This window comes from Saccopteryx leptura, chromosome 4 (genome assembly GCF_036850995.1).
Source record: "Saccopteryx leptura isolate mSacLep1 chromosome 4, mSacLep1_pri_phased_curated, whole genome shotgun sequence".
Taxonomy (NCBI): domain Eukaryota; kingdom Metazoa; phylum Chordata; class Mammalia; order Chiroptera; family Emballonuridae; genus Saccopteryx; species Saccopteryx leptura.
In genome coordinates, this window is record NC_089506.1 from 166,890,859 (window position 1) to 166,906,262 (window position 15,404).

The 15,404-nt window shown below is 36.5% G+C and overlaps 1 protein-coding gene across 5 annotated transcripts in view; it reads right to left on the minus strand.

The window, feature by feature from the left end:
* Positions 1 to 15,404, minus strand: part of PJA2 (praja ring finger ubiquitin ligase 2) — an 81,901-nt gene that overhangs the window by 53,421 nt on the left and 13,076 nt on the right. The gene's annotated exons all lie outside the window — the stretch shown is intronic.

Below are 15,404 nucleotides of genomic sequence, written 5' to 3' on the forward strand. Positions count from 1 at the left end.
CAAGTAGATCTAACTAGCAGATACACAATAAATAAGGACTGAGGTGATAATATTCTGATACATCACTGTAAACAACTGGACACATTACTAAAACAATTGCAGGAAACAGAGTAATCTTCCCTCAACCACTAGATTTTGAAGTTATAGGCTATTATACAAGAAAGTTTACATAATATGACTACCAAATTCTGCAGATAGACAACTGTAGAAATAATACCTAAATCAGAGAGAAAATTTAAAAGTACAAATGTTGAACTTCTGAGATAAAATGGGTTTGCTATCCTGGTTAACAACCAGAGGTATTCTGATAGAAGGCTAAGTTTGCTTATTATTTTCTGAAAACTTTTTGCAAACTATTATAAAAGAGGAATACTAAACTCAGCATTTATATAGTGAAAATAACATTAAAAACATATACGAAACGTAAAAATATATGTAACCAAAATCTTCGGATAATCCCCAAATGTCAAAAAATGTGTTTACAATTTGTTATTAAAGCCTTTATCTCACCAAATGTTTATAAGTTGTTATTTTGTTTAAAAAGTGTGATAAAAACTTTAGTTTTTGGCCCTGGTCGGTTGGCTCAGCGGTAGAGCATCGGCCTGGCGTGCGGGGGACCCAGGTTCGATTCCTGGCCAGGGCACATAGGAGAAGTGCCCATTTGCTTCTCCACCCCCACCCCCTCCTTCCTCTCTGTCTCTCTCTTCCCCTCCCGCAGCCAAGGCTCCATTGGAGAAAAGATGGCCCGGGCACTGAGGATGGCTCCTTGGCCTCTGCCCCAGGCACTAGAGTGGCTCTGGTCGCGGCAGAGCATTGCCCCCTGGTGGGCAGAGCGTTGCCCCTGGTGGGCGTGCCGGGTGGATCCTGGTCGGGCGCATGCGGGAGTCTGTCTGACTGTCTCTCCCCGTTTCCAGCTTCAGAAAAAAAGAAAAAAAAAACTTTAGTTTTTAATAGACAACCTATAGAAGAAATCTGTGAAGAAAGAATTGAATGAGCATATAGTAAACACACTAGAACAATAAAAATTTTGTTTAATGGAGGTAAAATTGGCTGAGGAAGAAAAAAATTTAAAGGGGTGTCAAAGTCAAACTAAAATGAAAGAATAAGATACCAATCTATTTTAAAAACCAAGATGCAAAATATTCCTCAAATTTATCTCTCATTTAGATAGAAATAGCTCTGATTCAGATATGGCACAGATAAGAAGGGCCCTCCCCAACCCACCTTCCTTTGAGATTCACAAGGCAAGTCAGTTCAGAACAAAGAAGCAGAAGAGATTTCTTTCCACATCAAAGCCAGGAAAACAAAAAAAATCAGGATACAGGAAAATAGCAAATTCAATGGTATGTGTACCAAAATTTTGCAAATTGCATTTGATGATAAAAGTCACAAAACGTGCTCAGAATTAATATATCTGATATTTAGCAAGTAAATGTGTACTAACCACAAAAAAAAAAGCATATATGAATGGGGAGAGGATGGAGGAGATAAAAACTAGCATAGCAAAATGCTGAAACAAGATGTGTACATGGGTTTCTTGTACTCTTTAGAAATTTGTTTGGAAATTTTCAAGGTAAAACTTTTCTTTGCAATCATTTGCTGAAGAACTGTTTACAATAATAAAGTATAAAACTCTTAAGCATAAATTGCAGTTCAATGTATTCTTACACATGTATACATCTGAATAACTACCACCTAGTTCAAGATATTAAATACTCCCATCAATTCAAAAGGTTTTCACTTGCTCCTTCCAAGTCATTAACTCCTCCCAATCCAGAGGCAACCACTTTCCTGACTTCTATTACCCCAAATTAGTTTTTTCTGTTTTAAGCTTCATACAAGTGGAATCATACAGTATACATTCTTTTGTCTGTCTACTTTTGCTCAACAAAATACTTGAGATTCATTCATGTTGTTACAACCATTCTTGTACATGGTTTTTATGGTTGTTTTTTGTTGTTTTTTTTTTACCTTTCTTGGGTATATGTCAGCTGGAATCACAGTAAAGGGCTATGTTTAGCTATAACGGGTACTTCTAGTTTTCCAAAGTGGCTGAAACAATCTACATTCCCATCAGCAATATAGAAGAGCACCAGTTGTTTCATATCCTTGGCAACCTCTGTATCGTCAGTCTCTGATTTTGGCCATTCTGGTAGCAATGTGATGGTTCTACATTGTGACATTTCCCTGATAAGTAATAATGTAGAGCGCCTCTACCTATGCATATTGGCTTCTTGGATATCTACTTCTGTGAAGAACCTGCTCACTTTTTTGCATATTTTAAAAGTTGTGCTGTTTGTGCCTTTTCCTTTTTGATTTACTCATCATACTTTGTGGATACAAGTCCTTCACCAGATTTATTTATTATATTATTGTGGTATGTGGCTTGCCTTTTCTTTCTTAATGATGTCTTAATGAATAAAAGTTCTTAATATTATGTATTCTAACATCAATTTTATGTTCTAAGAAAATTTTGACTACTCAAAGGTAATGAAGATATTCTCCTATATTTTCTTCTGGAAGCTTGATAATTTTAGCTTTTACATCTAGATCTATTATCCAACTCAAATGAACTTTTAAATATAGTATCAGGTAAAAGTCAGGGTCCTTTTTTCATTCCATAGAGATCCAGTTTATCTAACACAACTCATTAAAAATAAATGTTTTCTCTTAAGTTCAGTGGAGCTTTTGTCATAAACCAAGAAACAACATATGTAAAGCTCTACAGTTTCTAGACACTCTATATTTCTTTGGTCTTTTTGCCTACCTTGTTCTAATACAGCAATTTTCAACCATTTTCATCTCCTGGCACATATAAATTAATTACTAAAATTCTGCAGCATAACAAAAAATGATTTTTGCCTACTTAACCAAAACAAAACAAAGTATAACTTTGATTTATTTACACCAGATGGCTATCATGTTGGCTGCTGTCACTTTTTAATTTGACAATCTAAGGGAAAAGAGGTCAGTATCCCTGACTACATGGTCAGGTATTACATGTTTTAAAAATTCTTGTGGGTCATTGGTTAAAAATTCCTTTTCTAATACAAATTGTCTTAATTACTGTAACATCAAAACAAGTTTTGACATAGGAGACAACTACATCTTGACATAAATTTTGGCATCCATTTGACCAAAATAAAAAATTCTTACTTGGGATTTTTACTTCAGAGAAATTGATATTATAACAATACTGATTTCCTACTACATAAAAATGAAATATTTCTTCATTTATTTATTTTAAAATGTCTCAGCACTGTTTTGTAATACTCAGTGTAAAAGTGCCCAAGTTTTACCAAATTTATTCTTAGGTATCTGACATATTTTGATGCTATTCTAGATGTACTTTCCTAATGTTATTTCATACTCTTTTGGTCATGTAAAAATCAAAAACAGAGACCGGCCTTGAAAATTCCTTGAACAGACAAAATCAGTTTAGTCACACAAAGTTTAGCTTATTTACCTAAATTTACCTGAGTCATTTTTTGCTTATGATGGTCTCTGACTTAAATTTGTTTGACTCATGATTTATCACCTTTATAATGAAGTGAAAGGAATATGCAATCAGTAGAAACCTTACTTTGAATTTGGATCTTTCTCTAGGCTAGTGGTATGGTACTCGTCTGTGATGCTGGGCAGCGGCAGTGAGCTGTAGCGCCCAGTCAGACACGTGATCTTCAGAGTCAACAACCAATACTTCATAGTATGCGTACTCCATGAATTTTTTTTATATTATATTCAATAAATGGCATGACATATTCAACATTTAATTATAAAATAGGCTTTGTATTAGAAGTTTTTGTCCCACTACAGACTAATGTCAGTGTTCTGAAAGCATTTAAGATAGGCTAGGCTAAGCAATGATGTTAGGTAGATTAGGTGTATTAAATGCATTTTTTTTTTTTTTTTTTTTTTTTTTTGTATTTTTCTGAAGCTGGAAACGGGGAGAGACAGTCAGACAGACTCCCGCATGCGCCCGACCGGGATCCACCCGGCACGCCCACCAGGGGCGACGCTCTGCCCCTCTGGGGGGGGTGCTCTGCCCCTCTGGGGCGTCGCTCTGCCGCGACCAGAGCCACTCTAGCGCCTGGGGCAGAGGCCAAGGAGCCATCCCCAGCGCCCGGGCCATCTTTGCTCCGATGGAGCCTTGGCTGCGGGAGGGGAAGAGAGAGACAGAGAGGAAGGAGGGGGGAGGGTGGAGAAGCAGATGGGCGCTTCTCCTGTGTGCCCTGGCCGGGAATCGAACCCGGGTCCCCCGCACGCCAGGCCGACGCTCTACCGCTGAGCCAACCGGCCAGGGCCTTAAATGCATTTTTGATTTAACAGTATTTTCAGCTTAACGTGGGTAGGTTTATCAGGATATGATGTACCCATAAGTCAAGGAGCATCTGTACTATAACCAATAACTTTCTTATTACATAAGCTGCTTTAGAACAATATAATCCTGAGCCTCATTCTATGTTTTGGTTTGAGTGCTCTTGGTTTACAAATACATTTTTGGTGTGTGCACAATAACTTTTACTAATTACTACTACATAACTGATTCACTGGTTTTACTTCTGTTATATCTAAACTGTTGACAGTTCATAACTTCAGGAGTGGGATACAAAGACCCCAGTGACTCCAAAGTGGATGAACAAACAGGTATTGGTACCCACAGACCCCAGTGAGCTCACTGCTTTCTTGTCAACCCTGGTTAAGTGTCTCATGGACACAAGATCCACTCTCTCTGTGTTTTGTGCTCTCTGACTTTATTGTACATGCCTATATTTTGTTTGTTGAAGCTTCTTGGTAAGTCACCCTATTCTGCTCAAAGGGGCAAAAAAACATATGATTCCCTTTTAGACAAGCTGTTGGAAAACAGGGTCCGTCATAATGAAAACATCTTCAAAAATCAAAGATGAGGTCTACCTGGTCGATGGACCATCATTTATGCCTTTGGAAAATGGATGAACACTGGAACTGTAGTCGCTACTCTGGGGAACTTTTAATTTAGCCAAGCCCACCTTAAGGGGTACCCTTAAAACAGAGGATTCCAAACCACCAACAAAATAATGAGATAACATTCTTTGAAGAGAAGTTTCTAAAAGACAAAATGATACCAAAAACAGCTCTAAAAAGATTCTTACAGAATGGAAATAAAAAATATTTAGTAAAAACACTGGCCATCTGAACAAGTTAACTTTAACTTAGTTCATAAGCTAAAAACACAATTTGTATCCAACTACTTTTTAAAAATTATTTATTTATTTATTCATTTTTAGAGAGGAGAGAGAGACAGAGAGGGAGAGAGAGGAGAAAGAGACAGAGAGAGAGAGAAGGGGGGAGGAGCTGGAAGCATCAACTCCCATATGTGCCTTGACCAGGCAAGCCCAGGGTTTTGAACCGGTGACCTCAGCATTTCCAGGTCGACGCTTTATCCACTGCGCCACCACAGGTCAGGCCGTATCCAACTACTTTTGAGTTATATACATGAGACATGGCTAAACATTTTAAAAGAAAAATTTTAAGTTCTCTATTTATATCTTTCTGTATGTTTATGTGTGCCTGTCTGTATGTTATATATTTTTCCACCACCAAATGAATTTGTAAAAAGCTCTATTTGTCTTTAAAAAAATTAAGTGTTTATATAAATCAAGTATAATCTCAGAATTATAGAAATTAACCCAAATGTTTTTAAGTTCACATGATCTAAGTAATCTTTGACAAAGAAAGGTCAGTTTAAGTTTATTGGTTTAATAAAACCAAATATTTGTCAATGAGAAAAATAAGATGATGGTTAGCTCTTTAATGTCTACTCCAAGAATAATTATTAAAAGCAAGTATATTCAAATGGCCAACAGATATATGAAAAGATGCTCATCTTCTTTAGTTATTAGAGAAATGCAAATCAAAACTGCAATGAGATACCACCTCACACCTGTTAGATTAGCTATTATTAACAAGACAGGTAATAGCAAATGTTGGAGAGGCTGTGGAGAAAAAAGAACCCTCATACACTGTTGGTGGGAATGTAAAGTAGTACAACCATTATGGAAGAAAGTATGGTGGTTCCTCAAAAAACTGAAAATAGAACTACCTTATGACCCAGCAATCCCTCTACTGGGTATATACCCCCAAAACTCAGAAACATTGATACGTAAAGACACATGCAGCCCCATGTTCATTGCAGCATTGTTCACAGTGGCCAGGACATGGAAACAACCAAAAATCCCGTCAATAGATGACTGGATAAAGAAGATGTGGCACATATACACTATGGAATACTACTCAGCCATAAGAAATGATGACATTGGATCATTTACAGCAAAATGGTGGGATCTTGATAACATTATACGAAGTGAAATAAGTAAATCAGAAAAAACCAGGAACTGCATTATTCCATACATAGGTGGGTCATAAAAGTGAGACCAAGAGACATTGATAAGAGTGTGGTGGTTACGGGGGGAGGGGGAGAGGGAGAGGGAGAGGGAAAGGTGGAGGGGCACAAAGAAAACTAGATAGAAGGTGACAGAGGACAATCTGACTTTGGGTGATGGGTATGCAACATAATTGAACGACAAGATAACCTGGACATGTTATCTTTGAATATATGTATCCTGATTTACTGATGTCACCCCATTAAAAAAATAAATATAAATAAAAAAATAAAAAAGCAAGTATATTAAAAAAAACATAAAAAGTTTATACTAAATTAAACTAAACAATGGATATTCATTTAATATCTAAAACATTTCAAGGATGCTAAACAAGTTTATCTACTTATGGTTTTAAGATTTTTTTTACAGAAACACAAAAGATATTTGGGTCTATAAAATAAAAACACTTTGTGCCAATTTGAAAAATCTACTATGAGGAAGAATATATTTCTAATAATTGTAAAATGTATTTATAAATTTTCCAATCCACAATTGCTTACTTCTAATTTTTCACTAGAAATTAAGGACTCTTAAGGATTAAGAATCCTATTTAATATATGTAATTAAAATGACCAGAAATCATAAGGGTGAAAGAAAATGACTGTATATGAAAAACAGGTGAAGAAAACAGAATGTGTAGTTTTTTTGTGTGTGTATTTTTCTGAAGTTGGAAACGGGAGGCAGTCAGACTCCCGCATGCGCCCGATCGGGATCCACCTGGCATGCCCACCAGGGGGCGATGCTCCGCCTATCTGGGCCGTTGCTCTGTTGCAACCAGAGCCATTCTAGCGCCTGAGGCAGAGGCCATAGAGTCCCCCCCAGCGCCTGGGCCAACTCTGTGGCTGCGGGAGGGGAAGAGAGAGACAGAGAGGAAGGAGATGGGGAGGGATGGAGAAGCAGATGGGCGCTTCTCCTGTGTGCCCTTGCCGGGAATCGAACCTGGGACTCCTGCACGCCAGGCTGATGCTCTACCACTGAGCCAACTGGCCAGGGCCCAGAATGTGCTTTTTTGGATAAGGAAAGATAGGAAAGACATGTCTTTGTTTTGTTTTGTTTTGTTTTGTAAAGGAAAATAAGAAAATTTTGTCCTAAAGTAAAATGATTGTTACAGATATGACAATAGCTGAATGGATATCAAAACCTGAGGAGCTTTGTAGAAAATGAATACCTGTATTGAGAATTTTATATGTAGTCGTGCTAAGACTAAAGTTATCTATTTAAATTTAAATACAAGGGACAGTTTTAATATCAAAAGTATCCTTATGTCAAGTTAGAATTTGGTGTTCTCTCTGGTAAAAAACACTTTTCTGGCCTGACCTGTGGTGGCGCAGTGGATAAAGCGTCGACCTAGAAATGCTGAGGTTGCCAGTTCGAAACCCTGGGTTTGCCTGGTCAAGGCACATATGGGAGTCGATGCTTTCAGCTCCTCCCCCCTTCTCTCTGTCTCTCCTCTCTCTCTCTGTCTCTCCCTCTCCTCTCTAAAATGAATAAATAAAAAAAAATTAAAAAAAAAAAACAATTTTCTGTTTGTTTATTTATTTAGATTATTTGCTTCCCCTTAAAGAGAAATTATAGAGGCTTTTATTATTTTTTACTTTTAATATAATCTATCTAGGGAACAAAGATTCCTGTGTCTTATGAAAATATTTCCTGTGCCTCATACTGTCTTTACCAAGTCTTTGATTACTTAGAAAAATAACTGTCTTCTCTATTAAAAAGCTAAGGTTCTTTTACAACCATATAACTTGCCTTTGATTGAAATCTTTTGTCACTTTGGTTGACTGGATAACTAAGTCAATTGAATCATTTGTAGAGGTGAGTTTGTATGTGTGAACTCTCACAAGATCACTAACCATGGCCATTCAAGTCTTTTCTTCTTATTTACAGTTACTGTTCTATCTAGTTTGAGGCTTTGCAAATGTGTTCCTAAAAAGTGCCCCATCTTCAAACTCATGGAAAAGACCCTGATAGGTATTCTACAATGCAGATTTCTAGTAACTTTAAAATAGTAACACTGAACTGAGGATAAGATTAAAACTTTAATATAGAAAACTGATTGGTTCACAAAGCTGCTAACCCAAGCTAAAACAAAACAAAATTACATAACACTGAATAAACTAAAAAGATGACTAATTTTTATGACTTCATTTGAAACATTGCTAGTTCTTTAATGATTTGGTTTCAGGTTTAAAGAACTCCCCTTTTTCTCTTCTCTTTTAAACAGTCAATAATTTAGAGCAATTATAAAGTGTACCTTTGCAACAGAAGTTGAAAATTTTACCTTTTGCTCCCTATTTGATCCCTCCAGAATTCAGAAATTCTTATTAAATACTTCTATTTTTCATGACAATATGTGTATTTGAATCTTTTACCTTGTAACAGGACATAATTGAACAAGTCCTTAGCTTGGCTCCCTAGCCTGAAAAAGCTTTTGAAAGTCCAATCCTAGATTCTTTATGAACAGTTATAGCAAAGCAGACTTAAAAAAGCCCAAATAGGCCCTGGCTGGTTGGCTCAGTGGTAGAGCGTCGGCCCAGCGTGTGGAAGTCCCAAGTTTGATTCCTGGCCAGGGCACACAGGAGAAACAACCATCTGCTTCTCCACCCTTTCACCTCTCCTTTCTCTTTCTCTCTCTCTCTCTTCCTCTCCTGCAGCCAGGACTCCACTGAAGCAAGGTTGGTCAGGGCACTGAGGATGGCACCATGGCCTCCGCCTAAGGCGCTAGAATGGCTCTGGTAGCAATGCCCCAGATGGGCAGAGCATCACCTTCTGGTGGACATGCTGGGTAGATCCCGGTTGGGCACATGCGGGAGTCTGTCCCTCTGCCTCCTCACTTCTCAGTTCAGAAAAATACCAAAAAAAAAAAAAAATCCTAAACTGTCAGTCACTACTCTTTCTGTGCTTTAATAAGCCAAATTTATTAAAACTAGACTTAATTTACACACAAATTAGTGTCACTGTGGTCATCTTTTATAGAAATGGGGATGATTATAAAAAAATTATGATTCTACAGTACTACAGCTTTGTGGGTATCAGATTCTAGTGCTGTTAACTGTCTTTGAAGTCGTTTTCAACCTATAAACTGGACTGGATCCTGAATTCTTGTTTCCTCCAATATTTGGCTAGAACTTTCACCCACCAAGGATGATGTTAGCTATGGATTTTTTTATAACTCTTTATAAAATATTAAGGATATTTTCCTCTATTCCTAATTTAATGAGAATTTTTAACACAAATATGTTTAATTTTGTCAAATGATTTCTCTGTATCTACAAAGATGATCCCTATGGTTTTTCTACAGTGTTCTGTTTAAGAAGTAAATTACATTAATTTTTTTTAAAACATTAAACCAATCTTGATTCCTGGTACAAATCTGTAATATATTATTTTTACAAATCACTGGATTATTTCTGTTTCTATGTCCATGAAAAATATTAGCCTATAATTTTTCTTTTTCATGTTTTTATCAGGATTATGCTAAAATCGTAAAATATACAGTGGTACCTTGAGATATAAATTTAATTCATTCTGTAACCGAGCTCGTAAGTCAGTCAACTCATATATCAAACTGCTGATACTGGATCCATGTGCCAATGCTCCAACTAGCGGCAGCTTCCCGAATCATGACTCGTACCTTGGAATTTCGCTTCGATCTCGAACAAAAATACAGACCGAGTCGCAACTCATATCTTAAAAACTTCGTATGTTGGTCTGTTTGTATCTCAAGGTATCACTGTACTGGAAACCATTTTCTTTTTTTATTAATTTTTTTATTCTCAGAACAGTCTGGATAGAACTGATATCATATCTTACACTTAAATGTTTGGAAGATTTACTAGTGAAGTCATTCAAACTTGGGATTTTCTTAATGGAAAAGTTTTTGATAAATTCAAATTATTTAATAGATACCATACAACTCAAATGTCCCATTTCTTCGCGTCTGTTTAAATAAATTATTTTTCAAGGATTACGATCTCTCATTCAAGTTATCATACAAGTGTACTCATATAAAGCTGTTTATAATTTCCCTTTATTAATGGTTAAATATCCATAGAATCTGTAGTGATGCCTCCCTTTACATTCCCAGTATTGGTAATTTGTGTTTTCTCCCAATTTTTGTTGATCAGTTCATTACATGTTTATTACTTTTAAAAAGTCCTCTAAACAAACTGACTATAAAACTTTTCTATTTCACTGATTTCTATTTTTACATTTACTATTTGTTTCTACTTTCACTGAATCCGATCTGTATCTCTTTTCAGTTGTGAGTTTATACTACTGATTTTTAACCTTTCATCTTTACTAATACATGCATATAAAATTATCAAGTTCTCTCAAAGCACTGCTTCAGTTGCATTCCACTGGTTCTGTTGTAGTATTTTATTGTCCTTCAATAAAAATGTTTTCTAATTTTTATTATGACTGTGTTTCTGATTCATGGACAATTTAGAAATGTCTTGCTTAATTTCTAATATTTGGAGGCATTCTGGTTATTTTTCTGTTACTGAGTTGTAATTAATTCCACAGTGCTCAAAAAATGCACTGTATAATTTCAATCCTTTGAAATTCAATGATATTTTAAGAATATTTTGCCAAATGTTCCATATGCACTTTAAAAAATGTATAGTCTTCAGTTGTTAGATATGTCTTATAAATTCAATAGCCAAGGTGATGAATCTTGTCATTCAAATTTTCTATTCCCTTATTGATATTTTAATATATTTATTTTATCAGTTACTTTAAATGTATATTTAAAATCTCTAGCTATAAATGCTATCTATATTTCCTGTTAGCTATATGACTATATTAAGGACATTTCCTTATAATTTTTCTAATTTGATGAGAAGACATGCTTAAGATTTTTATGCCCTCTTGATGATCTGACCCATTTATTAAATTTCTGTCTTTATCACTTCTTCTTTTTTTTTTTTTTTACAAAGACAGAGAGTGAGTCAGGAGAGGGATAGACAGGGACAGACAGACAGGAACGGAGAAATGAGAAGCATCAATCATTAGTTTTTCATTGTGCATTGCAACACTGGCTTAGTTGTTCATTGATTGCTTTCTCATATGTGCCTTGACCGTAGGCCTCCAGCAGACCGAGTGACCCCTTGCTGGAGACAGCGACGTTGGGCTCAAGCTGGTAGAATTTTGCTCAAACCAGATGAGCCCGCGCTCAAGCTGACAGCCTCGGGGGTCTCGAACCTGGGTCCTCTGCATCTCAGTCCGACGCTCTATCCACTGCGCCACCACCTGGTCAGGCTGTCTTTATCACTTCTAATACTTCTTTATCCTTACGTCTATTTTGTACAATGTTAATATAGTCACATCAGCTTTCTTTTGGTGTTTGCAGATAATACTTACTGCATCTTTTACTTTCCTCCTATCTGAGCTTTTACATTTAAAGTATTTTTTCTATAAACAGAAGAGAGTTGGATCTCACTTATTTATAAAGACTAACAATATTTATATTTTCACTGAAGTATTTAATCTATTTAAATTTAACATAATTACCAATATAGATGTGTTTAAGTATCATCTTGATATTACTTTCATTTTTCTTATCTGTTCTTTGTTCCTTTACTCTTCCTTTCTTGAATTCCTTGGTAATATTTCATTTTATTTCACCTACTAGCTTATTTGACAAACCTTTTAGTGTCATATGCTTAATAGTTCCATAGAAATTATAAAATGCATCCTTCCTGAATGCTGGATATGACTTTTCTAGTGTCTGTGGATGATTTACTTCCCTCTAAAGAGTGTTCAAGTTTTCTTCTATTAGGCAATTACATTGCAGGTAAATTATAAAGTGTGGATTCTATTAAAAGTATAGAATCTCTGAGAACTGTAGAAACATATAAAGTTGGTAGTCACTCCCAGGCTCTTATCCTCAGATCTCTACTGGGTGCTGAAAAGATTGGAAATGGGCTGGGAGATTGAAGACGCCATTTTTCTGTGCTGGGAGTAAGGGAGTGACTATGTGGGAAAGGAATGAAACCTGACCAAAATACTAACCCCTATAGAAAAACAGCAGCAATCTTCTCTACTGTGGCTAGGTGATGAGTAAAACAAAACAAAACAGGCCTTTACTCTTGGTGTAGGGTTAGGAAACAGATCAAAGACTTCAAGAATGAAAATGAAAACACAAGAAGAACAGAACACAACAACAGAAATGAAGAATGTATTTCTTCTTTTAATAAAAAGACTAGTCCAAAAAAATAGTCAAGAAAAGTATAACTGAACTTCAAGACAGGGCACAAGAATTTACCCAAAATGAAATACAAAGTGATTTTTTTTAAAAAAGTATGTGTATGCATGGTGGAGTGGAGGATGCTAAGAACAGAACAGAGCCTCCAAGAATTGTGTTATTGTATCAAATGAACTACTACATGTATAACTGGAATCCCATAAGGAAGAGAGTAAATGGTACAGAAGAAATATTAGAAGAAAAATGCTCAGAATTTTCTAAATATGGTTAAAAGATCAAATTACAAATCTAAGAAATTCAGTAGCCAACAACAAAAATCAGGATATATACAAAACACATATACACACCTAAGACAAATCATATCTAACCTACTATAAAACCTCAACAATAAAGGAAACATTTGCATGCAGAAAGAGGAATAAAGAATTACACTAACTTCTTGTCAGAAACAATGCAAGCCAAAGAGTATATAAAGCACTCCTTAAAGTGACATAAGAGGTGATGTCAGAGGAATAGCAGTGTGAGAGATCCCATTGAAGTTTTAACAATTTTAAACAGCTATTGCTTAAAAGATTCCCTGTGCATTGTGCTCAATGCACAAACATTCCTGAGATATCCACCCGCTGAGACATTGAAAGGTGGGCAAATGGAAGCCAACTGGGAGGCAGGGAGGTGAGAAAAGAGAAAAGCTGAGATCGGCCATGGATTCTGCACTTTAGCCAGGAGCTCACAACAAGGCTCAGCCAGGAGAGGGAAAGAATCAGGTTATGGCTAGCACTCCCTTCAGCCAGGAGAAGCAAAGAGATTCAGTGGGCATTCCTGCAGCATTCAACAGAACAAGCTGCAGCTGAGCCCAGGTACTTGGGCAAACACAAAGGCATGGCTGCAGTTGTCAGGTGGCTGGCATTCCAGACAGAGAAACAAAGCCAAGGAGTCTGGCCACCTTGTAACTTCCCAGAGCTCACCTCCCCATACCATTGGTTTTGTGTTGCAGAACATACTACTTGCAAACCTAAGGACTAGTACTATCGAATTGCTTTTTTTCCCTAAGCAAAGGATTCCCTCTGTGACCGGTCCTGGGGTGGGGACGCAAGGAGGACTCCGTGGTCGCCACTGAGTTGCAGGAAGAACCAAACAGCACAAAGGCTGCTGGGTTCTCCCAGCTCACCCCACCTCCACACATCAAGCTGGCAGCATCTGGTCACAGATGATAGCATTGGGATTTCATGGATTTTAAGACCTAATGCCCACCACATTCCTCTGATGTGTTGGGTTCCAGAGACCAGGGTGACCACACCACATGGGAGGCACTCACCTACCAGGAAACACCACCCTGTGGAGTTTTGAAAAGCCAGAGAAGTGCAATAAAGCTAAAAAAATTTGTGATTCAGCACTGAATACTAGAAAATAATAAAGACCTCTTTGTATTAATCTGCTAGAGAAGTGCCATTCATACATAGGTAGATACCTAGACAGAGAAGGAATCTGTTCAAAACATCATAAATAACCAATGTAACAAAGCAGCTCAGAAAGAAAATGAAAAATCTCCAAAAAAACAAACTTAAAGACATAGAAATGCATGATTTAAATGACAGAGAACTTGAGACTGCAGTTCTGAAAAACTCTATGAGATGCAAGAAAATATAGTCAGGCAGTTTAATGAGTGCAGGAAACAAATCTCCAAAAAAAAAAAAAAAAGTACTTTACCAAAGAAATGGAAACTTTACTAAAACACCAAAAAAATAGTAAAGCTGAAGAACTCAATAAAAAACACCAAGAATGAACTACTGAGCACAGAAAACAGAACTGACTAATGGAGAAACAGTTTAGTGATATTGAATAAAGAAATCTAGAAATGATGACAAGGGAAGAAAGACTTGAGCATAAAGAATAAAAATTAAAGAACTCTACAAGAACTATCTGACTCTATTAGAAAAAGCAATAGGTATACCAGAAAAATAAGAGAGAGAGAAGGGAATAGAGATCCTATTCAAACAAACAGTTGATGAGAACTTCCCAAAGCTATGAAAAGAGCTAGCTCTTCAGATTCCACAAAGCAAACAAAACACCTAATTATCTCAATCCAAAAAAGGCCTTCTCCAAGGCACATACATACATGGTATTAAAACCGTCAAAAAGTAATGACAAAGAATAATCCAGGCAGCCAGGAAAAAGAAGAAAGTAACATATAAAGGAAAGCCTAATAATTATCAATGGACTTCTCAGCAGAAACTCTACAGGCTAGAAGAGAGAGGAACCAAATGATCAAACTACAAAAAGAGAAGTTACCAGCCAAGAATAATATATCCCGCAGTTTACCCTTTAGATATAAAGGAGAAATAAAGACTTTTCCAGACATACAGAACCTGAGCAAATTTATCACCAGAGGACCTCCATTGCATGAAAATACTCAAGGGGGTTGCTCTACCTGAAACAAAAAACAAAAGGTCACAAAACTTTGAGTAAGAACACCAACAAACTTACAGCATAAACAGGGATAATCTGTGACAAAAACAAACAAACAAACAAAAACGATAATGGAGATTAGATGGATTCAAAAGAAAAAGGATGTTGGTTTATACGGAACTTCCTTTTTCACAAACCTAATGGTAACCATACACACATGAATAACCCAAAACTAAGACACATATCTTAAAAAAGAGGAAACAGAGAAAAAAAGCATGGAATACCACCAAAGACAACAGACAGACTGGCCATGGCCAGTTGTATCAGTGGATAGAGCATCAGCCCAGCATGTGGACATCCCAGGTTCA